Source organism: Dermacentor andersoni, chromosome 5 (genome assembly GCF_023375885.2).
Source record: "Dermacentor andersoni chromosome 5, qqDerAnde1_hic_scaffold, whole genome shotgun sequence".
Lineage (NCBI taxonomy): Eukaryota > Metazoa > Arthropoda > Arachnida > Ixodida > Ixodidae > Dermacentor > Dermacentor andersoni.
The window spans coordinates 148802673-148828098 of record NC_092818.1 but is presented as its reverse complement, the minus strand read 5'-3'; the positions used below and the strand labels follow the sequence as shown (position 1 = coordinate 148828098).

The window sequence follows — 25426 nt, the reverse complement described above, 5'->3', positions numbered from 1 at the left end:
ATTACTCAGATGCCACAATATTGCGTGCCCACTAGTTCGGACGACTATATTCGCAACGTCAGGATCTATGTACGAAGGTTACGTCAATACCTACGTACGAAGGTTCTTCGAAAGGTCATTGCCACGCCAACGCTGATAGCAAATCCGCGACACATAAGATCCTAAATGATAAACGAAATGCCGTGTTATTACTTGCGCAATAGAAGACAGCCAGATGTCGATTGCCATTAAGGTGTTATCTATCCCATTGAGCACCATGTTATGTCATGTACAGACATAGTGCCTGCCTATCCTTCGTCAAGTACGGTGTTTCATTACATTTTCTGCTGCAGGCTGAAAGGATGCCTTGTGCACGCTGCCTAATTAGTTTGCATATGTGCGTCATAGTTGCTCTAGCTTCTGCAACGAAGGTTACTTCTTTTTTTGCTACAAGGCTGCCAGAGAAGTGTAGGATTACGTGGGATCTGGAGGCTTTACTGCTGTGATAGAGCATACAGCAACGTTGGATAGAACATGTCTCGGAAAAATAACATACGGATTCCATGAACCGCGGTAAGGGTTCTACGAGGAGCGCCTCGGGCCACTATTGTTCGCAGCCTACGCTTTTACGATAAAGGTCTCTCGAACCATCGAAGGCGCGATGATTTTCTGCCTTTGTCCTTGTAGAGGTATCATATGGTTGTCGAAACCAGCCGTTTAAATTATAGTTGTCGGCAAACGTGCTTTTTTACGTACATTTTGACTTTGAGCAGTCTGAAGTGAGCCTTCGACCTAGCATTGTGGATAACTTAATGAAATGATTTATGTATATTTATATTTAATTGATTAACTTCCAGAATATAAGATGTGTATTAAATTTGAATGTTGTTGACAATGAATGGGACGTAAAATTGTTACGCAAGAACTGCATTGGCGAAAACAACAAAATCCATGCGAAATACCTTTAAATTAATGAAGCAGGGTATGACATGTGAATGCAGAAGCAGGACGCCAATCAAGCAGTGCTAAGCAGACATCTCAGAAAACTTCAACTGGCGCTGTAAACATGAGCTTTGGCAGTAGCACCTTAGCACCAACAAACATAAGCACTACTTGTAATGCCAGAATAAACGAGGACTTTCACTAACATGTCCAAGAAATAAATAGACTATATATTATGATGAATATATTTAAAAACAGCAGCTGTAGTACAGTACGAATCCTTGTATTGAAGAATAAATCTGCGAATCTATAATGTGGTCGTTTTTGTGAAAGGAACCGCTGGAATACCTTTCAATCAAAGCTCTGCTACTCACCTAGGCTATAGATATGAAGCATCGGAATTGTTTATGCCGTTTGTATTGTAACTATGCAATAGAAGGGTGTGGACTTCTGTAAATAAAGTTGGAAAAGAAACAAAAATCTTTTGACATCCTGGAACCATGGTGCAATGATCGGGACCTGACGACTACAACACCAAGAATGGCAGCATAATAACGGAAGCGGCATTAAACCAACGATGACGCAACGGCCCCACTACGCTAACTAATATCTAAGACTCATGTAACTGCCTTTGTGATATGAACGGTATGAACGACTGCTGTGATGTGGTAAAAAATCGAGGCCAAGTGAAGCGTAACAGCGCTGCAGTAGGCTTTGAACTGGAGGGATTATTTATGACTGAGCTCCTTTTTGTGGTCTCCTATGAGCTAATTATTCATCTCCTGTAACCTGTTCGTGAGAACGGTTTCAAGTGACCCGCCGTGGTTGCTCAGTGGCTATGGTGTTAGGCTGCTGAGCACGAGGTCACGGGATCGAATCCCGGCCACGACGGCCGCGTTTCGATGGGGGCGAAATGCGAAAACACCCGTGTACTTAGATTTAGGTGCACGTTAAAGAACCCCAGGTGGTCGAAATTTCCGGAGTCCTCCACTACGGCGTGCCTCATAATCAGAAAGTGGTTTTGGCACGTTAAACCCCATTATTTAATTAAAGTTTCAAGTGTGCGCTTTGAGCGCTACACTACAACATGTTTTTACGAACGCTCAAACTCGTTTTCCTGAAACATTTTATTGACGCAGTAAAATCAATGAAGATAACCCTGAGACCTTTCCCTTTAAAGAGGAAAAGGAAGTCCTGTATGCGGGACTTAGCGAATGTTATTCTTAATACGCGTACGTTGTTTATTGGAGCAAATATTAAACAGCGCCACTTAACAAGTTGGGCATCAATATTGCGAACCCACGCACAAGAACTGTATCAGATAGCAAGGCACCTTCGGCCAAAGGGGTTTTGGTATTTGACTGGTAGAAGAAGAAAAGAAGAAAATCAACCTTATTGAAAAGAACAGTCTGGCAGTATTGGTTGTGGTGATCTCGGGCGGCGGCTCGAAATCCTTGGACTCGGTTGAGATCTTCGTCTTGCCAGCTGCGAACCTTTAAGAGCCGCCTACCAGTGGCGGCGACGCCGACGGATAAGGTCCCTGGCGGCCCCTGAAGCCGGGGTGGCGTCGGGAAGGAGCGAGCCCGAGACTTCCTGTAATCTGGTAACGTCCGCCGTTATGGACGCGTCGCTAACGATAGCGGTTTAAGAGGGGGAAAACTTGGAGCCAGTTGGTCCAACATGTTTAAAGAGGTATAAAGTTTATAAACAGGGATAAGGTGCCTCAGAACCTTATCCCTGTTTACAAACTTTATACCACAGTGTGCTATTCTATCTGCCAGCCCCTTTCTTGTTTTTGGATGTTTAAAGAGGAAAAGAATCGCGACTTGAGATGGGACGTGACGAAGGAGTGGATAGGACAAGCGGTAACTAGCAACTGAGGTTTATTACCATGAAAAAGACAGCAGCAAACGTGCCACGTGTGTTTCATCTTATCAGTATATCAACGCACGCTGCACGCAGATGCGACAATTTTGCTGCCATGTGTTTCATGGTAATAAACCTCACTTGCTAGTTACCGCTCGTCCAGTCCACTCCTTCATCACGTCCTGTTTGAAGTCACGGTTCTTTTCCTCTTTAAACAGTGGTTTTGGTACTGTTGTTTCCGGCAGATTCCCACAGCATGTGTCACAGCGTTGCTCTGTGTCCGCATGCTTTACACGCATCAGTCGGGTTTGAGCCTGGGCATCAGTGGCATAAGACGGCCAGGCTAGGGTAAGTGTGTGTTTTCAGTAAGCGTAAGGTTAGCAAGCTTCGTTCCTGTTTAATTCATCGTGCGGAGGTGGGAATTTGCATCTTTAGAGTCTGTTTTGTTTGGTTAAGTTTCGGGACGTGGTCAGCCGATTTTGCTGGTAAGCAGTTTCATTACAAGTGATACACCATACTTTTGAGGACTTGCTTGTCGCACTTGAAGACAGGCTGATACAACAGCAAAAATGTTGGCGTAAATAACAGCCGAGAGAGTTAATGTATGAACCACAGCAGGAGGTTGTATGCGATGAGAGCTTTCGAGGATATGGACAAGGAACGCTCTTTCGAGAGAGTGTCTACGGTGTGTCATGAGATTACTAAAGACACACCAGTTTTGCATTTGTCATGGCATAGTTTGTTTCGCATATCACGGCCTAAACTGAAGTCACAATAGTATATATACATATAAACATGGTAGGAATTCTTGGGGACCAGTACAAAACTACCACAGTGGTTAGCCGCATTTTTAAAACATGTTTGGAAAAACGTAATGAAAATGACTTGCATTAGAAATGCCTTGAATTAGAAATATTTACAAAAGCAGGTATACATCCGAAAACTGGAGAGGTGACGCTGCGTCATTGAGAAAGCAAACGGTTGTCACTGTATCGAAATCCTAAGCTTTCTCGAGATTCGTCAGTGGTCAAACCAATGGTATGCCTTCATCCTCACGAGAAGCTGCTGTTGGGGAGCCGTGGTTGATAACAAATGAGTGAAAGCATGCAAAAGAAGGTCTTACGTTATGCATAAGCACTTCATTTACAGCGAAAACGTGTCTTTGGAAAGGAATTAAGGGGGCGTAGTCGATAGTGGCCTGCCGAGAAGATGACTGGGTAATGGTACGCGCGCCTCTGTCGAAGAAGGCGCAGAGGTTAAGAAAATTTAAAGCGCCTGTGTCTGCCCACTTCGTTGTACACTTACATTACTGCGATTTGAAATTCTTTTGTCCGAACAACAAGGCCGAACGTCAACTCTTGTAAGGAAAATGGAATGTTAGACATGGATGAAGCTGGTCTTGAAATTCGCGGCCTAAAGGATGTTGGAAGACCGACGCCCTAACCATTGAACTACCTGTCTTTTTAGATGCATGCAAATCACAAATGCAATTAACTCAAAAAAAATTTGCAGGGACGCTTAAGACGGCTTACGTGTGAGAATGCGAAAACGTTATAGTCGCTTTGGTGAAATGTTTTTTTCCACGTGTTCCTTGTTCGCGCAAGCTCTCGCCTGCGTATTAAATATGCGTCGGTGAGGCCAAATGAAAACGTGCCAAACGGTTCAACGCGTTAGCTTGCTCGCGAGGAGTTCATGACTCGAAGAACCGCTCAGCGGCATTCTATTGGACATTAATGCTTTTTATTTTATGCGGTCATTTTGAACACTCACGATGTGGTGCCACCTCCTACCCAGTGGCTGCGCCATCACGTGCTTAACCACGCATGCACTAGGCCCCACGTTTAGCCAGCCACATGGCTGTGACGTGCCGTGCGCAATGACGCGCGCACTGGGCGCACATTTAGTCGACCAGAACCGTGTACCCATGCACCGTGGCGTCGGGGAAGGGCGCTCGCCTCCCACCCCGGAGGCCCGGGTGCGATTCCCGCCGAGACTGAAATCTACCTAATATTACTTTCGAAGGCATTAGTTTACTTGGTTTACGGGAGCCTCCCTGAGAAATTTGACGTCAATCCGAGTATTTTTGATGTATTTTTACTCTTTGCCATCGGCCATTTTTCCTGCCATACTTCGGTCACGTCGCCGATTACAACGCCGGATTTTCGCGTAATGGGGCATATGCTTTCGCATTGAAAAATTCTGGTACAGTTGAGGTGCCGCTACTTATCAAAGTCTGCGGTAGCATGCGTATAAGTTTGAGCGACATATATTGCATACAACGACATGGTGAACTAGAATGACGTCAGATCAACGCAGCGGCTGCAATAAATGTGAATCAAAGCTTTCGTGATGCAGTTATTTAAATCCTATAAATATTTCATCTTTTGTACCACACCTTGCAGCATATCAATTACTGCGCGCAGCATAGGATGTCACTGGCGGAGTTTACTATTAGACTACCTCCAGGGTTAGGCTATTTCTTCCAAGGCGTGGTACACGTCTCAACAGTTGCCCGTGCGTCAGGGGCAAGCTTGTTCAGTCTCATTCATCAAAGTGACGCGTCTGTAGCTCGTATTTCTTGCAAACTTGCGATTTAGCGCACACTGTGAAGCACTCGCGTGTGCTCAACACTACCTCGAGTTTTCTGTAATAGTTTGTATCACTTTGTTCACTCTACTAAGTCTAGACTGGCTGAATGTAGCCCTCTGAATAGCATCAAAATGGCACCTCATCCTTGATACCTTCACTGGGCTTAGCGTATCCGCGACGACCTAGTTATCCGTTACAAAAAATCCGTTACACTGTTCATTGAGGCAAACAATGTCCTCCATCCATGCCAACATGGCTTCAGGACTGGTCTGTCTACCGTTACCCAACTCGTTGAGATATTACACGATTTTGCCAAAGCAATTAACGACCAGAAACAAATAGATGTTATTTATCTAGACTTCTCAAAGGCCTTTGATCGTGCCTGCCATGCTGAACTACTCCTAAAGCTTAAACATATACTAGGAGATGGGCCAATTTTTCGTTGGATTAGCAATTACTTATCTGAGCGCCGCCAGTTTGTTCAGTTAGGCTCCCACGCTTCTGAAACTGTACCAGTACTTTCTGGTGTACCCCAGGGTTCCGTTTTGGCCCCTATCCTGTTTCTTCTGTTCATAAATGACATAACTAATCAGATTAAATCCAAAATTAGGTTATTTGCAGACGATTGCGTCCTGTATAGAGCACTACTAAACCGGCAAGACCAAATTAGTCTTAACAAGGATTTTTCTTTGATAGTCCAATGGTGTAAAGACTGGCAAATGGCCATCAACTTCGATAAAACGGTTTCAATGTCAGTAACAAAAAAGAAATCCAAGCTTACTTTTTCATACGGCTGTGATAATACTATACTTAACACTGTCACTCAGTACAAGTACTTGGGCGTTATCATATCATCAGACTTAGGCTGGTCGGCTCATGTAGAGCACGTAGCAAGCAAAGCGATGCGAAAGCTTATGTTCTTAAAACGGGCCCTGCGATACTCTACGAAGGAGGCCAACTCTTGGCCTATGTTACAATCATACGTCCTATCTTAGAATATGCGAACGTGGCGTGGTTTCCCTTTGCCCAAAATCAAATCACCACTCTTGAGGCTGTCCAGCGAAAAGCCGCGCGGTTTATCTGTAACCGATTTCGGCGCACCGACTCGCCTACTCAGATGCTATCCGAAATCAGCCTTCACACACTAAGCAGTCGTGCGATGCTGTACCGACTCAAATTTTTGTATCTCATCCTGCATAATAAGGTACATGGGGATTCTAACACCTATATTTCCTATAACACATCCAGAGAAACCCGTCACAAGCATCACCTAACACTCCAAGAATATTCTTGCACTAACAATACATTCGCCTTTTCGTTCTTCCCGCGAGCAGTTCGCGATTGGAATGCTTTAGCCCAGACGGTAGTCGCTCAGCCCACTGTTGACAAATTTGTTGAAATCGTTGGCGCAACAGTACTGTCAACCACTACTAAATGATGTTATCAACATTGTCTTTATCATTGTATTAATTACCAAATGATTTTGGAAATGTGTGATGTGAAATGATGTATGATGCTATCAATTGTATAACCATATGCTTATCCTTCTTCCTTTTTGTCTCTTTGCAAAACATTATATGTAATTGAAATAAGCTCTTTGTGCGGTATGTTTTTGCCATACTTATTGCTGTTAACATAGCTCCATGAAACTCTACTCTTGCCAAGTGCCCTTTTGTATTCTTATATAAATGCCTGTACTACTATGTCTACAGACCTTTCTAACCCACTCCTGTAAAAATCCCTGATGGGATTGACAGTATCACAAAATAAAATAAAAAAATACCACCACATTTTTGCCAGCAGTTTCCTTTGCACGTGGTTGTTTTACCCTAACCTAAAAAGAAAATTTTATGTGAAATAGGCTGCTGCCACTTATGGCGTATTTCAATATTTCGCAAGAGGACTGTCTTTCCCAATGGCCAATATTTCTCAATTTGAAAAAGAAAATTAAATTACGGGGTTTTACGTGCCAAAACCACTTTCTGATAATGAGGCACGCCGTAGTGAGGGACTCCGGAAATTTGGACCACCTGGGGTTCTTTAACGTGCACCTAAATCTAAGTACACGGGTGTTTTCGCGTTTCGCCCCCATCGAAATGCGGCCGCCGTGGCTGCGATTCGATCCCGCGACCTCGTGCTCAGCAGCCCAACACCATATCCACTGAGCAACCACGGCGGGTATTTCTCAATTTGGGGTAGCTCTTCTGATATAAAGGAAACAGAAAAGCTACCTTTTCGTTTGACTCTTCTTGATTCTTTGTCGCAAGTTTCTTTTCTTTATGAATTACCTCTTCTCAAAACGTTCATTGTAGTTTTTTAATGACAATAGCTATGTTCGCAATCTCCCGACTCCATGGGGTTTGACGCGTCACCCTCAAGCCCTTGCTCCGACGTAAAAGTATTCTCAGAAAAACCTAACGTAGCTATTTACGTTCCCAGTTGCTTTATGTTCCTTGTGATCAAGTGCTCAAATTTATTGACCGCCGTTCCCTTTCGTTGCCTTGTTCTTGTTTGCCGTAAGCTGCGTGTCTAGCCCAATGTTTTGCAGGCGTAAATGGGATCTGTCCGCGCCTCGTCACTTTTATCGATCCTGCCAAAACTACCGACAAACAGCAAGGCGCCGGGGAAGAAATTGTATAGGAACCATTGTACGGCATTCGCAAATATACTGAAACCACCAAACCAGCTCGACGAACATTCAAATCTTTTAGCGCCTGAATTTCTAAGGAGCAGTTTCCTGGTGTAAACAATTGCAGCATTTTTGATGACAATGGATACTTTCGCAATCTACCGACTCTACGTGCTTCGAAACGTCGCCGCCCTCATATGGGCTGAGTTTTATAACAGCCAATTTTAAAAGGATTAAGGGGCTCTTCTACAGCTTCGCCTGCACTACAGAAGAACAACGCATCATCGCTGCTCACGTCGTGTCTTTCAGTGCAACTCACATGCGTCGGAAAAGTCTTCACAGGCCGAAGAAACAAGTAGCGGCATGGATTTCATACGGCCACCGGATTCACTACGCCTCAACGGGGACATAGGAAAGAATTGCCAGCTGTTCAAACAAAACTTCGAGCTATTCTTGACGGCGATGCATGCAGCAGGGAAGCCCTGACAAGTGTCAACGAAGACAGCGCTGTTGCTGACGGCCGCAGGCGAAGAAGCCATTGAGGCATTTAATGCATTAACTTTTTTGGAAGGCGAAAGTAACACTGACTACTCGACGGTAGTCAAGAAGTTCAGCGAATACTGCGAGGCCCGAATCAATGACATATACGAGCGCTAATTGTTCAGGAGGCGATTGCAGGAACCAGGCGAACCTTTCGAGCACTTTTTGCGGAATTGGAAAACGCAAGCACGGCTATGCAAGTTTGCAGAGCTCCTGGATTCGATGGTAAGGGATGAAATTGCTTTCGGGACAAATGAGGAAAAACTACAACAGAAGCTACTGAGAGATAGCAAACTGACGCTCCGAAAAGAAGAACAGATCTGCAAGGGGGCCGTAGCAGCAGCGGCACATCAAACAATGTGGGGGCAAGACCACAAACAAGCGGACACGGTCCAGAAGAGGAGCTCACTCCCTCCTTGTAGAGAGGAGCAAGACTTCAGCTGCCAAGGGTGCGCACGGACGCACGCACCACGGAGCTGTCCTGCATTCGGGCGGATCTGTTAAAAATGTCACTGGAGAAACCACCTTAAAGCTGTGCACGGGCCGCAATTCTGAGCCCCTCCCGGCCCGGGTCCTACACTACCACAGGCGGCCCGCTCCGGTCCGACGCTAAAGAAGCCTGAATTCGCCCTGCCCTGCCCGGCTCGGCCTTAGGACGGGTTAAGGCCCGGCCCGGGCCAGGCCCGACCTGCAATAAGGCGACGCCGACACAAGAAGAGACAATATCAGGAAAATCAGTTTAATCAGTTTATTTAAATGACCTTATAATGTTTAACTCTTGCATTCCATATGACAAAATCATTAATATATGCAGATGCACCACGCGCACAGAATTGTTATTCTAAGCTATTGTGCAAAAACAAGTTGTCCTTTGATGAAGGCTTAAGGCAAGTGCGGCGCTCCTGCATTATGAATCCGGCAGCGCTGAAGTTTCGTTCACTGCTTGAACTGGCGGCCGGAATGGCTAATAGCCTCTTAGCAGGAAGAGCAAGTTTTGGGTACGTGGCTTCCTTGGCCCAGGCCCGGCCCAAGCCCGGCCCATGGGCCGGGCCGGGTCCGGGCTTTCGGGCCGGCCCGAGCCCGTACACAGCTCTAAACCACCTTGCTGTCTGCCGTAAAGCAAAGAATCAAGTCGACGAGCTCACCGGTGCAGAGGGACAATTTGATATACTGGATGTGGCTGTGAAGAGCAAGGTTAGCGAACGTGACTGGCTTGCACAAGCTACGGTTGGAAACTCGACAGTCAGCCTGGAAGTCGACACGGGTTCACAAGCCAATATTCTTCCCCTCAGTGAAATCAACAAGATGAAGCGCAAACCACCATTGAAATCCCGCCGCGCAGTACTGAGGTCCTTCGGCGGGAGCGAAATTAATCCAACATTGTGGCACCATAACAGCAGAAATGCGGCTAAATGGTCGCAACGCCGTCCTTAAGTTTTTCGTCGTGCGGAAAGGCAAAGAATACTGGGCCTAGGGGCGTGTGACTGCCTTCAGCTGTTTTCCCCACAAGTGCACAGCATGGCGCAAGGAACATCAGGAAAAGTTAAAGATCAATTCAATCATCTTTGAGCGGCGCGGGTTGCGTCCAACGTCGCTACCATATGGTTGCGACGCTGTACTCCGTGACTCCATATGGTCTCCGTGACGGCGCAGTTCCAGTCATGCAGACAGCACGACGGGTGCCCCTAGCACTGCGGGAGCCACTGCGCGAAGAGCTGCAGCGCATGGATCATCGGTATCGTCGGTTTCAGGTATCAGGAGCATCGATATCAGGTATCATCGTCAAGGAGGTGGACCCCACAGACTGAGTAAGTCCTGTGGTTACGGTGCGCAAAAAGTATTGGAAGATTCGGGTTTGCATTTACCCCAGGAAGATCAATGAATCTATCGCAAGAGAGCACTACCAGATGCCGACGCGAGAAGACATAGAGGCAGAACTAGCGGGAGCAGCAGTTTTTACGCGCCTCGACGCAAACGCTGGCTTCTATCAGGTACCCTTGGACGAAGAAACATCGAACATTCGCACATTTGCAACGCTTTTCAGTCATTGCAGGCTACCTTTCGGCATTTCCTCAGCACCAGAAGATTTTCAAAAGATTCTAAGTGAAATCTTCGAATGTCTGCCTGGTGTTAGAGTATATGTCGACGACGTGCTAATCTGGGGCAGGTCGGCTAAAGGGCACGATGAACGACTAAGGTTAGCGCTAGAGGAGGTAGAACGCGCCAGACTGACTTTCAACGTGGCCAAATGCACAATTGGCGTAGAGCAGATAGATTTCCTAGGTGGCGTAATCAGCAATGAAGGAGTCAGACCAAGTATCTCGCTGATACAATGTATGGCACAAATGCCAGAGCCTAAGGACAAGCAAGCAATGCAAAGGATACTCGGCGTGGTGGACTACTTCGTCAGATTTCTGCCATCTTTGGCACAGAAGACAACACTACTTCGAGGTTTACTAAAACATCGTACACTATCTGAATAGAGAGCCAACCACGCTAAAGAATGGAAACAGAAGAGCGACAGCAGCCTCTGCTGTCGCTTTTCGATTCACGGAAGGAAACCAAAGTCCTGTGCGATGCGTCAAAGGACAGATTAGGTGCAGCTTTGTTGCAGTGTAACGACAGCACCTGGAAGCCTGTGGCATACGCGTCTAAATGCCCACGGACGCCCAGCAGCGGTATTCTCAGATCGAAAAAGAAGCGATGGCTATTGTGTACGGCTCCATAAGATTCAATCACTTCACATGTGGACGCAAAGTTATCGTTGAGACCGACCACCGGCCGTTGATTGCTATATCCCAGAAAGCAATCGGGGACATACCACCAAGGCTGCATCGCTTCTTCATGCAATTGCTCCGTCATGACCGGAAAATTATTTTTGTTCCAGGGAAGCATCTCTTCCTGGCTGATATGCTATCCCGGGCTTCAATCAACTGTAACAAGGCCGACATGGACAGCGACGATGCTGAAGTACAAGCCGTGAGTTTCATCTCGCATCAGTCAGGAGACTCTAACGCGATTGGTTGCTAAGACAACAAAGGAAGGCGAAAGATAGATAGATAGATAGATAGATAGATAGATAGATAGATAGATAGATAGATAGATAGATAGATAGATAGATAGATAGATAGATAGATAGATAGATAGATAGATAGATAGATAGACAGACAGACAGACAGACAGACAGACAGACAGACAGACAGACAGACAGACAGACAGACAGACAGACATATAGATAGATAGATAGATAGATAGATAGATAGATAGATAGATAGATAGATAGATAGATAGATAGATAGATAGATAGATAGATAGATAGATAGATAGATAGATAGATAGATAGATAGATAGATAGATAGATAGATAGATAGATAGATAGATAGATAGATAGATAGATATGTACGACAGGAGGAGGCAAATAATGCTGTTGGCACTTCTGGCATTCTCTCACTTCCAAATTCGTAACGCAAGAAAATAAGAGGCAGGCATCCATCGTTTTCCTTTCACACTTTTATAATTAGAAATGTATAAGGATGCATTGAACTTGTCAAATAAAATGAAAGACGCCACCGTTCACAGCCTGAAATCCAAAACGGCTCTGTGAATTTGTTTGTTCGAAGCACGCAACAAGTGGTCGCGTGGCTTACGACGAATTAGGCTGCGGCTAACAAGAACAAGATTTTAGTAGAGGCAAACGTGGCTGTCTGACAGTGAGAAAGAAAGAGAGAAAAGGAAATTTATTCACTTAACCTTCGTCCGTGTCATCGTATGGTTCATAGGGCCCCCTGTCGCGGAAGCGTCAAGTGATGGGCTATCTATGTGTTGAATGTGTGCCACGAGGAGGGTCTATAGTGTCAGGCGCAAATACTGGGAACAAGTGGCCCAGCTCTCCCACGTGTAGGAAAAGTAGCGGGGAATGTAGTGGCCCGTGAGCATGCGGCGGGTTCAAAGCGCCCGAAGGCAGTACCGGTACGTAATGTTTGTGCTCGGATACTGCCCACAGACCTGGTATTTGTGGTTACCCGCTCTGTGTACGAAGTTTTTCGATGGTGTCATTTGATATTGTGTGTCCATGTACCTGTCGGATAGGAGTGTTATTTGCACATGACGAGGAGTCAGGCAAAGTACGAAGGAGTTTGCTAGATTCGCGGGCTTCTCTGAGCTGAGGGCGTGGTTTGCGGTGTTCGGCTCTACTTTCCGTGGGAGAATAGGTCGCCGGCCATCAGAACGGGCTGCTCGATGTCGAGGTTTCGTGACTAAGGAGGTGCGTCTTTTTAAGTGCGGAGCATTTTAGGGGCCCGAGATGTCGTCCATTCAGTGTCGTTGGGCGCCACGCGCCCAGGCTGATACCGAAACCAGTCAAGATAGGGCGCCACAGCCTCTCTAACAAGATCCTGCGATCAAAGAGCCGGTCTATCCCGCCATGGACTCCGAACAGTTGGCACGGATCCCGCGACAGCGGGCGCTTGCTCGCGAAAGACAGCGACGTTGGAGGGCCGATTCGTCTGTGCGACAACGCGAAGCAGAAGCCAAACGTCAACGAAGAGAGGAAAATCGCTAGCTTCGTCAGGGAGCAATTAAAGGTAAACAACAGCGAAGGAAAACGAATCCTGCGGTTAAAGCTCAGGAAGCTCAAGCGAAACGACAGAAAGGTCAAGCAAACCCCCAACTTCAAGTTCGAGACACACAAGGAAAACACAAATAAACATAAGATAAACACGACGTACTCACAACACTAACACAAGGTAAACACTGGCGAATCACTGCTCTGCACTTCCGAGCTTTCACGTTGAGTGGAACTGCATCCATTTTTCATTTCTCTGAATCGCCTGATAGCAAGGGATACATTCCAGTAGTGGACTACAACCGTTTCGGGTGGAACTGCGTGCAGGCGTTATATGGTACTGCGCAGATAGGGAGCACAATAAACGCAGCGGCAGGAAGCGCGCCCTGACCGTCCTATCTGAGGATGATGGTGTTGGTAGGATGTTCGCATAGGCAAATGGCAGCTGCGATGCCTAAGTTTTGACGTCCGGGTCTAACGGCACCGTGGTTATCTGAGAAGAAAAGAAAATTGTTATAGAACGCGAGGAGGCGAAATGGGCACAAGAGCATAAGAAAGGGAAGTTGACTTAGCCTCACTACAGAGCAAAGGATGATAGTGTTACGGAAGGAAGACAGAAGAGAGAGAGAGGAAGAAGAAGATAAAACCGGAGCTAATAAAAACCGGACTTGTGAAAGGGAAATGACAAAGAAAAAGAAAGGGAAATCTCGCGAGCCCCTCTGCTTCGAAGTGGGGAGTATAGCATACCAACAGTGTACTGTTTAGGATAATCACATAGGAGATTCCATAGAACTATTCATTTTCATTGTATTAGATTTCAATCTAGCTTCGCTTCACCACGTGTATACTGAGAAAACACGTTGCATTTTACATCAATGTTCTTTGTATGGCACCCTTCCCAGAGTATGCCTTATTGCACTGAGATCTAATTATCATTTTTTATTCGGTTATGAATGTAGATGACTAACAAACAGGTGAACATAGAAGTTGAAAAGCGAAGACTCTTATTACTTCTCAATACGGCGATGAGCACTTTTTGGACATTTCCCGCGAGGCCGTCCTTTCTTTAGCGCGCACCTCAACGGTGACGCTGTCCGACACAGACTGTGACGCGGAAAAGAAGGAGCTCACTTCGAGGGAACAACAACTGCCGCCCTCTGTGCAGGTGTTAATTACTACGAAGACCCCTCTACCTGAACCTGACCTGACAAGGTGAACTAATTGATGACAGGGGCCAACGTCGAATACTATCTTTTGGAACGGCGTTGACGTTCGTTTCCCAGAATGTGACGTGGCTGCCTCGTGTGCGGAGGCGAGGGTGAAACATAGGACAACATGGGGGGCTATCTAACGCGGATAGCCGAAACGCGTCATGTATGAGACGTCTAGTGTAGCTGGCTTCCTCTCTCGCGCTTCCCTCTCGATATGAGACGGCAACTACTGGCGCCGCCGCGAGGTCTAGACAAAATTCTTTCAATGGCGTTCGAGGTCACATGACCTTAAGATTGCAGCGGTGGCATGCCGGTGCCTATGAACCATGTCATGCATCCGGGCTCCTCTCTAGTCCTTCTCGCGGCTCACGCAGCGCCATCTAGCATCGGGCTACATCCAGCTGCGTCAAGCTACTGCGCTTGAGAAACCCATGTGAGGCGGGCTCGATTCCGCTAGGCACATGATCGAGTTTAAAGGATTTTCGGTTAGACAGACAGCCAGCAACAAAACTTGTGTGACATTGCCAAGAATGCAATTCACATAAAAAAAAAAAAAACGTGCAGCGAGGAACTGGCACTTGGTTGTGAAAAAGTTTTTTTTGTGGTTATTGGCGACTCATTTTTCATAAAGTTCCTTTGAAGAGAACATGCAAATGTGATTTTATAATAGGAAAATATTTATCTCATTGAAATCATGCCTTTTACTAATCACTTTTCCTGACTGTAAAAATTTTGCGCTAAATCATTCCTGTCGAGATTATTGACTATTCATTTGCTTTTGAATACGCGAGCAGACAAAGAACAAAGAAGTCGTTAGATAATGAAGGGGTGTCGGCGCGTATTTCCTAATTTGTAATGTCAAAATGATATATACGCATCCTCCTACCATGAATGCATGACAGGTTTTCGAAAGCTCGCGTTCTGGTCGTTACCGTGCTCTGAGAAATAATAATGTTTAGTTGCGTTAAGTGCTGACGCAGCATTATTGCACGAGACATTTCGTTTTCCAAGTACGTTTACTACTCCCAAAGCATTGTTCATTCTGCACGAACAAACACTTAATATCCTCAGAACGCCGGAAATTTTCAAAGACCTCACTGGTGATTATTTGATTGCGACATGTGGAATCTTAAAAGGTCACGGCGAAGAGCAGATATTTCACCACCACTGTTACTACATGTAAAATACTTGCCGGGGAACTGCAGTACAGAGAGACGTGAAGCTTTTAAGAGCATGGACCACTGAAGCCGGCTCTCACACACAAAAAAAAGACACTTCCTTGCGATTTCACTTCACGGCTTGCGCAGAATAAACGTCCAGGTAACTTGTAATCAGGAAATTCCGTGTCCGCCTTGCGCACAAATAATGACAACCTGCGAGTTTTGAGCACCATGCGAATGCACAGGAAAGGCACTTCACTGACTTGAGGCTGAAGCGATGCATCCTTCAAGCGATAATTAGATATTAGAGCAAAAAACTGCCGCAGTTTATGGGAAACGGCAATATGACGGCGTGCATGCAGCTGCTGAAACAACTCACAAATATGCTTCCTTAAACAGGCAGACACAAAACAGGCAATCAAACGGGTGCGGCGCATGGTTTTTAGTGCGCGCACTTACAAGCGGTCCCTCAAGAAATCCATGTAGTGAAACAGCAACGGCAGTGTGCCGCAACAGCGGAAAGCAGGAAACGCACACAATAGCATTTTTTCGCTGCAGTCGTACAGTAAAATGGCCGGAAGAGCTTTGCTACCCCGCTCTTCATCCGATGATGCAGTTAAACTAAACCTAATCTGAGCGCTGTGGTAAATTCTTTGATTGATGATTGCGTTTTAAAGGCGCCAAGGCCAGTTCTGGACAAAGAGCGCGAAGCACACCACACAATGAGTTCAAAACGCTTTATGAAGTCTAGGATGTACCATGGCTGTAAAGGGACCTAAAATCAGTCACTGTGCAAGTGCGCGGAATAAATGTGCGCTAAAAAGATGATAATGACAAGTTTGATATTCTATGACCATAAATATGCGTTGTAAATTGATCAGAAGATAAAAGTATAGAAGTATGGAAATAGCACTAAAGCCTTACCCTTGTCCTTGAGCGCAAGAATCGGGAGGCGTATGCTCTACATATTATTTTCACAGCAGAAGCCTCTGATAACATGCTGCGCTACTGATCACCTGGGTGTATAACCTACACTATACGTGCATCCTTTAAGAAGGCTAAGGTTGATTTAAAATCAAAGAACGGGCCGTTGCTAAGGAACATTGCTGAATGTAACAGAACTTGATGGTGCTGTAAACGGAAATTATTTTTTCTTAGAGCCTCTAATGTATGACATTCCAGCAACATGTGCAGGGCCATTAGCATCTCGCCACATCTACCGCAGGCAGGTGGCTCCTCACTAGTCAGCAAGTACGAGTGTGTACCATATTCGTGACCGATTCTCAATCGACAGATGGTAACCTCGGTTCATCTTATTCTTCAAGGCATGTTCTTTTGCCGCAAGTTAACACACACATAAGGACAACACTGGCGGCACTTCCAACTGGTTTAATTTGGGCTGTGACCCATGAATATATGTACACATACACGCATGCGCAGGCTGTTCACAAATCTACGTTACCCAGTGGTCAAACAATCTTGTTTCCGATTGGTAGAGCACGATAGATGTATCACTAATGCAATTTGAACCTTTCTTTTTTATATAGTAAGCTTCCATTAGCTCACGTGCTGTTTTATTTCTACTTCTGCCAAGAATCCTAATCTCAGAAAAACGTGGTTTGCAAATGCAGGCTTTGCAGTGCGCTGCCAATTGTGCCACGCCACCTTTCATTAGATTTACTTTGTGTTCACTGGCTCATTCATTTATGCAGCGTCCAGTCTGTCCTATGTAGGACTTGTCGCACTCAAGGGAAATTTCATACACCACGCCCGTAGCGCATCTCCCGTAGGACGGGCCATGTTTCTTGCCACAGCCTTGCGAACCGGTCTCAGAGGTTAGGATTCTTGGCGGAAGTAGAAATCAAACAGCACGTGAGCTAATGGAAGCTTACTATATAAAAAAGAAAGGTTCAAATTGCATTAGCGATACACCTATCGTGCTCTACCAATCGGAAACAAGATTGTTTGACCGCTGGGTAACGTAGATTTGTGAACAGACTGCGCATGCGTGTATGTGTATATATATTCATGGGTCAAAGCCCAAATTAAACCAGTTGGAAGTGCCGCACGTGTTGTCTTTATGTCTCTTCCTTTTGTGTGTGTTAACTTGCGGCAAAAAACATGTCTTTTAGCAAGCATCAGCTAGACCAACAAGCAGTTCTGTTGCAATCTTATTCTTTATATGGGTGGGCAGTTCCCCCCCAACTGTGATTTAGTGACGTGCAGCTTATTGGGCGCTACAGTGTCCCATAAGCGTCGAAAATAGCTCCTAAACTTTCTCCGCAAGAGAGGTTTCTAGTTAATGGCAGGGACAGCTACAGAGAAGTTGGTGGCTTTAGTGGCCATTGATGTGGCGGTTACGTCTGCGAGCACATTGACCTCAATAGCTATATGGCCAGGTACCCAGCGTATTGTGATTTGCTGGTTAGATATAAATATTAAACAGAGAAGTGAGTAAAGATCATTAAGCACGGTATTTTTATGTTTAGCAAAGGACATTATGAATCTTACGATACTTAACGAGTCAGTGAATATAACAGCTTTTTCGATCTTTATTTTCTTGATGTATTTGACAGCGGACAATACTACATACACCTCAGCCGTGAAAGTATTCATTTCCGGATGTAAATTATCCGGCTCTGAGAAGGATGGACCAACTGCTTCGTAAGATAGACCGGCGTGTGACTTCGATTCGTCGGCGCAGTAGTCACAGTGTAGTATTCATAGCTGAAGCTTCAAGAAATACATTCGTATTTTCAACTCTGGAGCGTGCTTTGAGACTTCTAGAAAAGATATGTCGAATTGTACTCCCTCCCAAAACTACGGCGGCAACATGGCTTTAAGCATTAGGCGATGTTCGAGAAGTGGGACACCCATTTCTTCGCTACGTTCCTTCACGCATTTCTGCATTTCTGCATTTTTCTGCATTTGGGCATCGACACGGCTTTGCCCAAGCTTCATTCTGTTCCTTTCACGCCTCTCTGCACTCTTCATTCCAATATGGTGCACGCCTTTCACATGACGGGCCTTTTCTTACAGTATAAACTTTCTGCAGCATGAATAATGAAAGCTGTAACATACTAATATTCCGGATAAAATCTCGTGTTAAATAGGCTCACACTTCGAAACGATCTCAATCAGCGGAGGCTAGTTTCCATCGAGGGTCATGCGGAGGAGACTCATATTCCTTGACCATGTTCAACATTATTGAAAAATGATCGCTCCCATTAGGATTGTCAATAACATTCTATTCTAGGTCGGGAAAAAGTGTGGACGATTGAAGCACTAAACCGATGGATGAGTATGTACTATAATGTAGATCTTAGTAAGTGGCCGCCTTATTCTTAAACAGCATGCACCGGAATTTATAATAAAGCTTTCTATGAGGCCACCCCTCGCGTCGTACTGGGAGTCTGCTCACAAAATACTGTGAGCGTTAAGATCCCAGACGAGCAAATAGAGCTCTGGCAGCTGGTGAATGAGGCCACAAAAATCTGTCTTAATGAGTTTAAAATTCACAGGAATATATAAAGAACAGTCAGTGAGGAATCTATTAAATGTGATTGCCCGAGCTGACACTGCCCCGAGGGGTGTCTGTAGAGGCAAATGCTGACAAGCAATAGACTTGTCCACGATTATTGCTACACTACTAGGTAAGGCGGTATCCAAGCCACGGCCTTTGCAAACACTGGTATATTATCAGAAAAAATTTGCGTGCGTTGGTTTCAGATGTGTTTACTGAACACACAGCATCTTTGTATTATATTTATTGAGCAGTTCTCTGATATCGTCGACGTTACAGATAAGTCCTCCTACATTCCATTGTAATGCATGTGTCTCCATACTAAGAGTAGTGTTTGGGCTATGTGTTTAGGAAACGAACGCTTCGTGTTGTTTCCATCGTCTCTCGCGAGGCACTGTACTTGCGCTCATGCGAGCAATTTGTTTGCTGCGAAAGCCTCGCCTCGAAAGACGAGACCTTGGATCCCACCCTCCCGAAGGTTGATGGCTCCTTTGTGCATGGCGGAGCAGCGCTGGTTGCATCCGCCGATGGGGCAGATCGCGTCACCGCCGGCTCACAGCGCGTGGGCCTGACAGCTGCCGGGTGCCGTTGTGCACGGCCCCCTGGCGCGCCCTTTCGACAAAGCGGTTATTTGGCAGATAAGAAACCCACCTTTGTGCTTCCTTAAAAGAAATGTTTTCTTTTACTTTGATCGTTACGACCTCTTTTTTCTGTTCGAGGACGAAGAGTACCACGAGTATGTGGCATGTTCGCCATCATAATTGACAGTGCGGAGTGTTCACAAGGTTTGGATAAATATTCGCGGGAGCTACATTTAGCACGTGTCTCTTGGCCTCGGCAGTTACGTGATCTATAGCCGAATCGCTGGCATTGGAAGCATCGTAGACGATTTGGAATGTATGGCCTGACTCGGATCTTGACGTAACCTTCCTCAATACTCTCGGGCACTACACTCGAATCAAAAGTAAGCATTAGGTGCTTGGTTTCGATCTCTTTTCTATCACGCCTCATCTTAATTCTTTTAACACGAATGAAGTCTGTTCACTCCAGCCTTTTAATAGTTAAGTTTCAGTTAGTTCCATTAAATACTCACCGGAAACAACAGCCGTGAGGTAATACTGCAATGGTAATGGTGGGGTAATACTGTCACTGGGATGTCCCTAAATGACAATAGATTAGAGAGTTTGCAATGTTGTTTCTTATTTCGGAGTTTCAAAAGGAGATCCCCGCTTGCCATCTTCGTTGTTTATAGCGTACACCAAGAGCTGCCGTCAGACATATTGACCCGCGGAATGGTGAGATCATCCTCACCGTCTTTTCTGGTTGATCAGTATGTATCACGTGAAACCGCGGGAACTTTTGTTTCTGGTTGCCAAAGAACTCGGACTCCTTCGATGCGCCCTCGTTTCTGAGGGCGACCAGGAAGTTCAGCAAAAGAAATCTCCATAAGTGTATTCACATTTCGGCACTACCTCCAGCCACCCACCGTGGAGGCCAAGAAAGGGACGCCACAGGACTTGTAAGAAACAGATCCTGCGAACGCCAACTGTACGTTTCTGCTGTAACCAAATTTGTTATAACCAAAGCTGGCTGTCCCACACAAGGTGAACCCTTGCTGCCTGGAAAAATTGGAACTATAAGGAAGCCGTGAGAAGACAGGTTGGGTCGAAAGTAAAAGAAAGACGAAGATTAGAGAGTAGGATAGGAAAAGGCAACTACCGATTTCTCGCGGATGGATCAGTTCAGGGATGCCGCCTACCTGAAGCCGAGTCCAAAGGGGAGTGTAGCCTCCGCCGAGGGACCGTAAAGGTCCAAAATCCCGGCATCGTTTCAACCCCCAAAAGCCCCTTCTCCCCGGACACGGTAAAGCCATCCACGGTTAAGCGCGGGAGGGTACGTGGTGGTGCTACACACCAACGCCTGCTAAGGCATAAGGCAGATGCCCCTGCGGGGGCGCTAAGCTCTTCTGCAGACCAACGCGCACGTGACCTTACTTGGGGCAGCCTTGTTCCTTCAACTAAAGAAAGAAGTTGTTGTCCCAAAAATAAATGCTTTTATACTATCTAGGCACGCAACACAAGGTACTCTCTCTTTCTCTCTGTAACTGTTTCAACATTTATTTCAACCATCTACGAATGTTCCTTTAATTTAGTGGAAAAATGTCACTTAGAAGAGAACAGTGCGATAGGGCGTGGTTTTATTACACGTACTCATGTCGATAAGCACTCGTGTCTATGCCAAAATTATTCAGCAGAATTCAAGTCCTTGATCTACCCTCAATTGCAGAGTATATGGTTCATAGATATTGAATGATTTACAGGTAATATTATGCTGGTGTTGAAATTCCTTCTATTTAACTTCCAGTTCATGCAAAAGTACCCTAATTTAATAGGACGAAACTACCTAAACTGCGTCAGTTAGCTCGATGTTCAAAGAAAGTGCGCGAAAATTTCTTACGGTAATTTTCCTTCTATTCGCACACATGGCATATGTGATTCGCTTCTCTAATAGCTGCCACGAAGGTTTCAATAACCGCTTGCAGTGGTATGAATTCCTTCGAGCTTCCTAAAGACAGCAGTCTAACCAAAAATGAGAACGTTTTCTTTCTTTTCAATCGAAGAATAACGCCCGTTTTCTTATTAAGACACTCTGAAGTATCACGAAAAAGAAAATCATCATCCCCTTGACCGTAGCACGCAGCTACAAAAGAAACGCAAACGGGTTTTTCACAGAAAGAAAGCTTCGCATTTGCCGAAAAATTTGTAGTGGTCTGGGGATTCAAAACGGGACCGACGTCTTTCCAAGCGGTTGCTCTACCATCTAAGCTAACTACGAAGCCCACTGATGGCAGAGCGAGTCTGAATTAATCGACAGCTTCAAGCACCGCGACAGAGAATATGACACTCGGAAATATATTGAAGTAGCGTTGCTTTAGATGCGAACACGTGACCACCGGTTCCTTATAAATGAAAACCATATACGCAGATCTCTTTTCAAAGGGAACCAGGCTCGAAACAAAAGAAACAATGGCGCTCTGGAAGTCTCGACAATTAGTGTCGCCCTGTCTCAAGTGGTCCCGCTTGCACTGAGTCTTGCCGAGCCAGGGTCTCGGCGTCTGATCGCCTTGGGTGGTTTGGGACCTAAGACGACAGAACTCTGCCGTCTCCTGCTCTTCCAACCACGTGCCCCTAGTAACTGGAATCTAATAATGAGACGTTTTTTTTCTGCGTATATCTAGAAACACACAATAACGCTGCCGAGGAGTCTTCAGACAGCAGCCAGTAGGATATTTCGCAGAGCGTGACATTCACCCGAAGTCTGCTTTGCACTTCACTGCAGCCGCCGGGCGGTTATTAGGACATATATTCTTTGCCTATTTTCTTGCCTGATGTCGGAGGTCATTGTTCGAAAACAAGATTATTCCCATGGCAGAACGGCAAATTCAGAAGAGAAACAACAGAAATCATGACGACGGCTCTTCATACTTGTAGACAATCAGTCCTCTTTTCTGCATCTGTGACGCACATAAACCCAAAAGAGACTGAAAGACAGAACCTGAACGAACACGGCACCATGTAAGTGATCCTCATTTTTTTGAGTCGGGGGAATGTGTTGTCAGGCACGTGTATTCGAAATCTCGTTACGATTTTGCAACGGAGGCAAATTGGAACGAAGTAAAACAATTTTATTCGCTTAACATGAGCTGTGCATCCAGATTATGCAAGCAAAAAACAACAACTGAATACTAATAAATTACGGTAGACAAAAAGTGCACAGCCACAGAAAAGAAAAATACATATAAGATGCGTACGGTATAAGAGACGCAGCGGTTCGGCAAAGGTTTAGTGCCTTACTTGTAAGGATGCTTTAAGGTTTAGTGTCTTGCTTCCACATACAACATGCTTGCGGGTTTCCGCAGAACTATTACGTGAGAAGAAGCTTATGTATCTAAATGGCTTTCATTTGACGCCGATGCCATTTTGAGTACGAATGTGTCAACTTCCATTCATATCAGTCCTGATATATATTATGACTTTTGCATTTAGCAAGGCCGAACTTACATTAAATAATGCATAGATCTTATCAGTTGATCTGTATGGCTGCCGATTTTCTTTAGTCTTGAGATAGTTTGTTTACAGCGATAGCGTCTTGGACAGAGAAAAGGTAAATTTATTTTTTACTATAGCAGCCACTCTAAACGGGAATTAAATGGAGTACGGTACACATCATTTCTGCTAAGCGTAGAAATAAAATGAAAGAACCATCCAGTACTTGTTACTACGTACAATTCGTTTGACTAGCGCAGTCATCTCCTGAGCTCCATAGGAATAAATTGTTCTTTTCAAGGTGCTCTAGAATAATGCGCTAGTAGATTTCACTTACGATATAGCCTCTACTGATAAATTGTATTTCTTTCGTATGAACAGAAAACCTAGCAGAACTTATATTTTCGTTACGGTAGCAATTACACGGACACTCGAGGCACCCGCCGCTGCCGTGCTGTCACGATACAGACGGCTCACGTGCCGGCCACGCTTGGAGGGTTAGGATTCTTTCATTTCATTTCATTTTATTTGTGCCCATTTACAAGCAAATGGAGGGGGCCAAGGTAAAAGCTGCTTTTTGGCAGCTTGAGTGGTCCCTGGCCCCCTTTACATATTGGCAGACCGGTGGCAAAGAACACTTTCAGAAATTAAAAAAGTAAGGAACAGTGGGTTACATAAAATAAATTACATTTCTTTCATTGAATGCATATGGTTTTACGGAATCATGGCGATTTAAATGGTAGTTTTCACCAGACAGATGAGCTCCGATGGTGTCAAGGCATGGATGTCAATGCCGGCTTCTAGGTAATAATTTATTAGCCGTGGCAAGGTATTTGCGGCCATTTGATGGCCGTAATTTGTCCTCGAGAAGGGTATGAGCCATTTTTCATGGCTGCGCGTCTCATATGTGGGTGTATTCTCTTTTAAGTTTGCTATATTTGTAATTAAGTTGCTTCTATTTTTTACCTGAAAGTAGTAGGTGCGTAGGAGGGTTTGTTTGTAGAGATGATGACTTTTTGTTATGTTGTACTTGGTAAAAAGATTCTCAGTGTGTGAGTTGTAGGGCACATTTGCGATAGCGCGTACTATGTACACAAAAGAGACACAACGCGTTCCGTTGCAGAAAAACAAACGGAAGCGAAGAGGCCGTGCCCTCACACCCAACCCTATCGGCTCTGCAACGGAGCCAGGGCAGCGTTATACGTTCCGCGGCTGGCAGGAGCGTTGTGCCCACAAACACTAGTGTGCCTTCAGTGCAGCTGTGTGCATACCCCACCGTCATGCATACGGCGGTCCCAGCGCAACGAACAGTACACGTCCAGCGACAAACGCTAAAGGTTTTTCCTTCTAGCTCATCTCGTGCACCGTCTAGATGCGGCACCTGCAAAGGCGTTCGCGGCACGTACTGATCGGCACTCCATTGTTGTGAGATACCTGATGTGTATACCGAGGTGCTGTCTCTGCTACACCGCAGAAGTTGCCCCGCGAGCTGTGCCGCGCCAACATGGCAACCCCACGTGCTTTTAGGGGACCGTAGGAGGATATTGAGCGCAACACGAAACCCTACCATCATTTTGGAACTGCTCTTTTTCTTACAACGAAGCTTTTATGAACGGTTCAGTTGGTTTATTGTGTCCATCAACAAATCTGCGTGAGGAAAAATTTAGCTCCCGAATTTGATGCAAAATCGCTTCATTCTATGCAAAAGCTTATACGTCTCATCACTTGGATATGCATTTTCAGTAGATTAGTTGTTAATAGGCATCATTTTCAAGATCAGTAGACTCTCAGGTAGATAATTCTTTCCTTTGCTTACACGTGTATGAGCCATTCTTTAAGGAGGTAAGAACCATTCATTGTCTTAAGTGACGGATAAATTTCTCGCATGCATTTTTCTTCTGCGTCTGCGGAAACCGTGGGCTGATCCAGGAGACAGTGCAATACCGGAACGCCCCGCGGGCGAGGTAAAGTAGGCTTCAAGCACTCTGCCAGCTTGCAAAAACAGGTTTAATATCTTAAGTCCAAATAGAACCCGTACTAGATTTTAAGCTGATGAGAACAGATACTATACTTTGACCCGTGCCGGCCATGTCTACGTTCGCACCGCCCTGCCTTTATAGGCCTTTGAAGTGCTTGCGTATCTAGTTTCCTTTCCTTCCGCTTTCCCGTGGTGACAGTCCCGTCGAACGTCACGAGTGTCTACTTTCCTCCGACCCCTCGGGGTGGCGGCCCCGTCGTCCACGCGATTGTAAATAAATAAATAATTAAATAAATAAATAAATAAATAAATAAATAAATAAATAAATAAATAAATAAACATTCCGTCGCTGGTCATCCACTTTTACAAAGTTAAATGACTGATGTTTTTTTTTTCTCA

At 45.4% G+C, this 25426-nt stretch overlaps 1 non-coding gene across 1 annotated transcript; it reads right to left on the bottom strand.

The window, feature by feature from the left end:
* Positions 1–24959: 24959 nt before the first annotated feature.
* LOC126532487 (U2 spliceosomal RNA) lies at positions 24960–25148 on the bottom strand. The gene has a single exon (XR_007599801.1). It is a non-coding gene; the product is annotated as a U2 spliceosomal RNA (small nuclear RNA).
* Between the last annotated feature and the right edge of the window lie 278 nt (positions 25149–25426).